Source organism: Mobula birostris, chromosome 2, assembly GCF_030028105.1.
Source record: "Mobula birostris isolate sMobBir1 chromosome 2, sMobBir1.hap1, whole genome shotgun sequence".
Classification (NCBI taxonomy): Eukaryota; Metazoa; Chordata; class Chondrichthyes; order Myliobatiformes; family Myliobatidae; genus Mobula; species Mobula birostris.
The window spans coordinates 184537647-184545879 of NC_092371.1; the positions used below are offsets into that span (position 1 = coordinate 184537647).

The 8233-nt window shown below is 40.8% G+C and overlaps 1 protein-coding gene across 19 annotated transcripts in view; it reads left to right on the forward strand.

The window, feature by feature from the left end:
* LOC140193954 (doublecortin domain-containing protein 2) overlaps positions 1-5088 on the forward strand; it is a 167912-nt gene extending 162824 nt beyond the window's left edge. For all 19 annotated transcript variants that reach the window (XR_011885004.1, XM_072251174.1, XM_072251168.1 and 16 more), the window contains one exon: positions 4306-5088. The gene's annotated coding sequence lies outside the window, so the exon portion shown is untranslated. The remainder of the gene's footprint in view (positions 1-4305) is intronic.
* The last annotated feature ends 3145 nt before the right edge of the window (positions 5089-8233 follow it).

Consider the following 8233-nt stretch of genomic DNA (forward strand, 5'->3'; position numbering starts at 1 on the left):
GACTTGCTCTGCCATTTCTTTGTTCCCCATTACTACCGCTCCAGTGTCATTTTCAAATTTCACTCTCGTCCCTATTTTCTCCTTGTGTATCTGAAAGAATGTTTTCTGTATCCTCTTTTATATTATTGGCTAGCTTACCTTCATATTTCATCCTTTCTCTTTTTATGGCTTTTTAATTGCCTTCTGTTGGTTTTTAAAAGCTTCCCGATCTATTGTCTTTTTATTTTTTTTGCTGTATAATATGCCCTCTCTTTTGCCTTAATGCTGACTTTGCCATACCTTGTCAGCCATGGTTGCCTCATCCTCCCTTTAGAATACTTCTTCATCTTTGGGATGTATCTTTCCTATGCTTTACAAATTCTCCCCCCCCCCCACCCCTCGAAACAATCAGCCATTTCTGTTCTGCTGTCATCCCTGCAAGTGTCTCCTTCCAATCAACTTTGGCCAGCTTCTATCTCATGCCTCTATAATTCCCTTTACTCCACTATAATACTGATTCCCCAATTTTAGTTTCTCCTTCTCAAACTGCAGGAAAAATACTATCATATTAAGGGTTGCTTTACCTTAAGCTTCCTAATCAAACCTGGGTCATTACATAACATCCAATCCAGAATTGTCATTCTTCTAGTAGGCTCAACCAGAAGCTGGTCTAAAAAGCTATCTCGTAGGCATTCTACAAATTCCCTCTTTGGGATCCAGCACCAACCAAAATTTTCCAATCTACCTGCATATTGAAATCCCCCACGATTATCACAACATTGCCCATTTTACATGCTTTTTCATCTCCTGATGTAATTTGTTGTTGACATCCTGGCTGCTGTTTGGAGGCCTATATCTAACTCCCATTAGTGTCTTTTTATCCTTGCATTTTCTTAAATCTACCCACAGGAATTGTACATTTTCCAATCCTAGAGGCATGTCACCTCTTTACAAGGATTTGATGTCATTTTTTACCAATAGAGCCAGCACACACCCTCTTCCTATCTGCCTGTCTTTTCGATACAATATTTATCCTTGAATTTTAAGTTCCCAACTATGATCTTCTCTCAGCCATGACTCAGAGATGCCCACAACATCATACCTGCCAATCTCTAAGTGCACTACAAGATTATCTGCTTTATTTGGTATACTGCATGCATTCAAATATATTGCCTTCAGTCCTGTATGCATCACTCTTTTCGGTTTTGTCCCATTACATTTTAACTCATCCCACTGACTGCAATTTTGCCCTATCATCTGATCGTCCTTCCTCACAATCTCACTACATACTGCATCTACTTGTGTATCAACTGCCCCATCCTTAGCCCTATTACTCCAGTTTCAATCGCCCTGCCGAATTAGTTTAAACCTTCCCCAACAGCTTTAGCAAACCTGCCTGCAAAGATATTGGTTCCCCTTGGAATCAGGTATAACCCATCCATTTTGTACAGGGTATAGCTTCCCCTGAAGAGATCCAAATGATCCAGAAATATGAAACCCTGTCCCCAGCACATATTCTTCAGCCACACACTCATCTGCCATATCGTCCTATTCTTAACCTCACTAGCACATGGCACAGGCAGCAATCCAGAGATTACTATGCTGGAGATCTTGCTTTTCAGTTTTCTGCCTAACCCTCTAAATTCTCTTTTAAGGACCTCGTCCCTTTTCCTCTCTATGTCAGTGGTCCCCAACCTCCGGGCCGCGGACCGATACATTGCCACGAAGAATGCAGGAGTGCAGTGGTAGCCAGGACACACCTAGCACATCTTTAAGAAAAAAGCCAAAGTAAACAAGCTAATTATTTATGTGCTGGGCGGCACCTAATTAATTAGCTTGTTTATTTTGGTTTTTTTCTTAAAGATGTGCTGGGTGCGTTCTGGCTACCACTGCACTGTTGGATTCTTCGCAGCAATGTATCGGTCTGCAGCCCGGAGGTTGGGGACCACTGATCTATGTCATTGGTACCAATATACTCCACAACAACTGGTTGAGATCTAAGATATTCCTGACCCTGGCACCTAGGAGGCAATGTACCATCTGGGTGTCTCTTTCACAGAATCTGCTTTCCGCTTCTCTGATCAAATCCCCTATCATTACTGCACTCCTCCTCTCTCTCCCGTCCCTTCTGAGCCACAGAGCCAGAATCATCCAGCTGCAGCTCCATTTCCTTAACATGGTATCTGAAGAGCTGCAACTCAGTAAACTTTGTGTAGATGTAGTTATCAGGGAGACTATAGGTCTTCTATATTGCATGCAGGAAACATACCACTATCTCTGCAACCATTCTCAGCGCACTAAAAGAAAAAAAACCTTACTAGAAACTTTACTTATTTAGATCCTCTGCCTGTGTTTGCCAAGTCTGTCCTCATCTAAGCCTGTTGAGCCAAAGCCAGACCACTCTAACATTGTCCCACTCCAACAATGAACATTCCATTTACACCTTCTTTCTTTTTATCGGTCCAGCACTCATTGCCATGCAACTGAGAAAAAAGCCCAAAAAAACCCGAAGCTCTTTTTAAACCCCACGCTTTGTCACCAATGAATGACCCCTCGGGCTGATTGCTATCTGCTGAGAAAAAGGTTAATATGGTACATTGTGGCTACTGTTGATGGCAAACAGGTCAGTGTGGATGTAGTGAGCCAAAAGCCATATTTCAGAACTGTACAGTTCGACAAAGTAGCTGCACATCGTTCAGTTCTCCATGCTCGACATAGTGATGGTTATCGATCAGCAGTTGTAGAGGGGAATGGGAAATGAATTGCTGCTCTACAGGTAAAAATCCTTTGGTACTAGTAAATAAGGCATAAGAAAAGGCCATTCAGCCCATCTCAATACCACTTATTTCTGTCTAACCCACTAAAGTTAGAGAGTCATACAACACGGAAGCAATAACTTCAGCCATCTGTATTCATGCTCACTGACAGATATCTGTCTATACTGATCCCATTATCTGGTACCTTGATCCATAGTCTTCTATACCACAGCCTTTCTAGTGGTCATCTAAATACTTCTTAAATGTTGCTGGGGTATGCACCTCCCCTATGGCCACAGGTGGAGCTGGGTGGAAAAAAAAACCCTTTATGAAATCCACTCTGAATTTCCTCCCTCTTACATTAAAACATTGCTCTCTTGTTGAGGGTACCACTAAGGAATTTTTTTCTTACTAGCTACCTTTTTTTGCTCTTCATCATAAATACTGATATCAAGAACACTGCATTCTCCTCTGCTCCAAGGAAAACTAGCCCAGCTCTCCTGTCCCTCTTCACAGACAGGAGAGCCTGGAAATGCTGCATCCCAGACAACATCCTGGTGAGTCCTCTCTGCACTTCGGAAATATTCTCACACACAACTCCTACCATCCTGCCCACACTGTCACAGGGAGAATGGTGTGAACTCACACAGATGGTGTCTGAGGTCAGAGTAGAATCTGGCTTGCTGACTTGTGAAATAACTGCACAATCTCATGCATTTTTGCCAAATGAATCTGGCACTGATCAGAGTCCATTTCTGCCCACCTTTTTGCAACTGTGGATTGGATAAAAAGACTAAGGTGTCCCTGGCATTAGGCATCAGTCACAAAGAGGTTTCTTGGAATAGTACTTAGATTTCACCTGCAATGTCTTCAGTGCATCTCTTTTTGACCACTTCTGGAGTAGCCAAGGCCTCTATGCAAATAATCAGCATTAGTGGTGTCTCTGTGATACTCTGGCCCATTGCTGCAGTATGGACCAAACCACACAGCACCCTCTGGTGTAAATGCTCACAGATCAAATTCAGTAGCAGGCTCCATGATACACATCAAGGATGCTACGGCTTGAGCTAGAAAGCTTACAAATATCAAAAGAATAAATGCGGTTTTCCCACTTCATCCCAATCCAAAAAAAAATCCTACGTGCCAGCTGGAGAAGTTCAGGTCTGAGGGTTCACTAGTGTAGCTGGTGTTTTAATACTGTTATGCTTGCCAGAGTTTGTGTAACTTACTCAGTACTGAGTCCCCCAAACTTTAAGGAGATGAATTCAGTCAGAATTATTTGATTACACAGCAGTGGAAAGAGACACTATTTTCCTCTGTAACCTAATGCCTGGGTTCACTGTTCTCAGGCTTGCAGCCTGTTAGATGATAATTTCAGATGAAATGAATGGAAGTGATAATTAAACTTAGTGTACCAAAGGTGGTTAATTGGATAACACCCATTTATACAAAATCTAATTATTTTCATTGATGCAAATTATCCAGCAACATAGATTGTATGCATTTTACTCAGTGTAATCGTCGCTCATAATTAGTTACTTATAATTTCCATTGCTTGGATTACTTGCAGGATTTAACATTGAAAAAAAAGTTATTTGCAAGAGAAACAAAGATAGATCTTCAAGAGACATTGTCAGCATTGGTGGGCAGTCATCCGGTGAATGATCGATATGCTTTTAGTTGAAGCTGCAGCTCTCAGATGCTTATTAAAATTATTTTTTAAATGTATTAATTTTCAAAAAATCAAGCATGTTTTGTGCACCCCCAATACAGCTTGACTAATATATTTGTTAGTAACATTTCATTATTGTATAACAGCTGAGGATATAACTTTTACTAAATATTTGGTTGATTAGTCTTTTTAAAAATTTTCTGATGGATTATTTCTGTTTTTGCATAATCAGCTGGCAAACTGTAAAATATAATTGCACTTGCAAAAAAATTACAGTCTCAGGCAATGAATTAATTTGATGATCATACTGAGCAGAATAAAGTAATAACTTTATTTAATCAGCATTACATTCTTCTTTGTCACAATTTAATGAATCTTATACATAATGAGAAGGTTTTTGTTATATACTCTTGTGGCTTAAGGGATTGCAATGACACAAACTAAACAAGCATATTATTAGTACCAAACACTTACTTGCCAAGCGAAGTTTATGTCTGGACTGATCTCAATAATGGAGTCTTTAATTTGCAAAATCTGTTTAATTTGTGAATAGCATTATGTTAGTTGTAATTCATAAGAAAGCACAGATCAATTAGGAACATTAGATCCTTGTGTGTTGAATTTTCCTTTGGATTAAATGTGTATACTCTGAGATGTTCACAATAAAGTAATGAAAGAGGATTGGAAACTTGTTTGAGAATTTTTGCTATGTATCATGTTACTATTGCTGGACATTTAGTATGGCTTTAAGGCACCCAGTCTTCCCATAGCAAAATCAAAATGACCAGGTATTGTGTCATTATAGAAAAATATATTCACTTGCCCATTGGCTTTCTTTACAATGTAGCCAAATAATCATTTTAAAATGCCTGTAGGTATTCAGCTAATGTCTCAGAACCTTCAATTGGTATAGTTTGATTCAACCACTGAGCAGAAATTCTTGTTAATGACACTGGGCATAAGAAAGTAGAAGCTTTATCATTCAAGCAGTCCTCTGGAATCACCAGGGTAATCATCCAGCCCATCAGGATACCAGCCAAGGGAAAGTGATATTGTAGCCTTGATCTCCAATAACAGATCAAGCCATCCATGAAGTGCAGCAAAGGCACCACACATATCTGTCAAATATATTTTATCACACAATTTAATGGCAATCTGCAATGTTCCAGTGGATACTCTAAAAGTTGTAAATACTACAACTTCAATTTGCAGCTGCTGCACAAATCCAATTATAATGAGGCTAGATGAGCCAGTCATAAGTTATGCTACACCCAATTATTACCAGGGAATAAAAGTGATCAAAAAACTCAACAAGCTCGAGGATCTGAGAATCTGTTTATTTATTTGACCTTAATATACTGTCTATAGCTAGTTAATGGCAAATGACAAGTAGGAGGGAGATTTAGTCACTGGATGCTAGAATAAGGAATCTCTGGGTGTGGGGAGGGCAGAATGATAGTGTATGATAAGTAGCTTTAAAATTATTTTTAGATTTCACTGCACCAATATATTAACATGGAGTTGCAGTCCCAGAATTCCAAGGACTTGGATTTGAATCTATGTAGAGTTTGCAAATTTGCTTGTTGGCTGTATTTCCATAAATTGCTCCAGTTTCCTTCCACATCATAGATGCATTGTTAGGTTAATTGGCCATGATATAACACTTCTTAGTAGGGGTGTGTGGCAAAATAATCAAAGGCAACTTGATTGGCATGTTAGAGAGAGTAAGTTATATGGTTACAGGGAAATAGAAAGAGGGATTGCTCTGTTGGAAATTGGCTTGATCTTGATGGACCAAATAGTCTCCAGCTGTGTTTTAATAAATCATGGGCCTCATTCATTTATTACCCTGTAAACATGCTATTCACACTCACATCTCACTCTGTATATATTCCACCTTGAAGTTATCTTAGGTATAAGCTGCAGTGCAAGTAGTCTGGATGGGCGTCTGCAGTACCAGGGGACATCAGGGACTGTTGTGTAATCTGTTCCAAAGAGACGTGGCTCACTCCCAGCTCTCCAGACACAGTGTATCAACATGAGGGCTTCAATGTCCGCACTGTAGACTAAATGGCAGCAGGAAGCAAAGACAGATCTGATAGCATTTCTATCATTATTAACTCATGGTGGTACAAAGATGTGGCAGTTCTGTCTCAGTCCTCTTCTCCTCCAACCACGAACATCTGGCGGTCAAGTGTCATCTGTTTGGTCTGCCGATGGAGTTCAATGCTGTCCTCCTGGTAACAGTGTACGTTCCAACCCAGTCAACTGTCAAGCTGCCACTGAATATGTTGAGCATTGTGATCAGCAGTCATGAGATGCCTTTCCTATTATCATGGGGTCTTTAACTAGGCCAGATTGAAGAAGTCTTTGACAAACTATCATCAATATTTCACCTGCCGAACCAGATGAGCTAACACACTCAATCACTATTACACTTCCATCAAGAACGATTACTGAGCCATACTGTGCCTCTGCTTTGGCAAGTCCGATCACATGGTTGCATTTTTATTCCCAACATATGCGCAGACACTGAAGACCACAGCACCAGTTGAGAAGACCATGAAGATATGGTCAAAAAAGATGGAGGAGCAACTTACAGGACTACTTTGAATCAGTGGACTGAACTATATTCAGGACTTGGACAAATATTTCACAGACATCACTGACTTGATAAAGACCTGTATTGATGAGTGTGTGCCTTTGAGAACATACCAAGTTTTCCCAAGCTGAAAGCCCTGGCTGAACAAAGATATCTGGCTAGACCTCTGGCAATAAGAATCATGGGAGCTGTGGCAGAATTTTGCTGCCATTACTTTCTATAAGGTGAAACCTAACAGCATAAATGACAGTGGTTCTTCACTTCCCTGTGATCTCTATGCTTTTTATGCACATTTTGAATCTCCACAGCATCTGGTGACCCTGTGATCTGTCTTGGAGATTGGCATCAGACTATATTTCAATAGAGTGAACCATTGCAAGGTGTCTCTGATGGTGTACCTGGCTGGATACTGTAATTCTATGCTGACTACTGATTAGAATGTTCAAGGACATCTTCAACCTTTCACTGCTATAATCAAAGGTTCCCACCTGCTTCAAAAGAGCAGCAATCATATTTTTGCCCAAGGAGAGCAGCTGAGCTGCCTTAACTATCTAATGTGATGAAGTGCTGAGAGATGTGGGTCATAGCTAGAACTAACTCCTGTTTGAACAAGGACCCAGACTTGCTGCAATTTGCCGACTGCCATAGCAGGTCTACGAGGCCCCATGTGCTACCTAGGCACTAAGGGTTCAGACGACGACGATAACATGTCTGCAGTGAAAGCAATCTCCCTGGCTCCCTACTCTGCTTTGGAGCACCTGGATAACTGCAAAGCATATGTCGGCTGCTGTTTATCAATTACTGCTCGGTTTTCAATCAACCCCTCAGTATAATTCAACAAGTTTCAAAGCCTGGGCTTCTGTACATCCTTCTGCAACTGGAAACTGACCTCCTTATTGAGAGACCACAGTCAGTGCGGATTGGTAATATCATCTCTCTTTCTGAAATCAACGCAGGTGCACCTCAAGTTTGCGTGCTTAGCGCACTGTCCTATTCTCTCGACACTCATCATTGTCTGGTAATGCACAGCTCAAACACAGCCTATAAAATTGCTGATGACCCCAATGCCGTTGGCAGAATCTTAGATGGTGACAAGCAGATGTACAGATGTGAGATAGGTCAGCTGGCTGAGTGGTGTTGTAACAACGATCTCGTGCTCAACACCTGGAAGGCCAAGGAATTCAATGTGGAATTCAGGAAGGAGTAGTCGGGAGAATCCACACC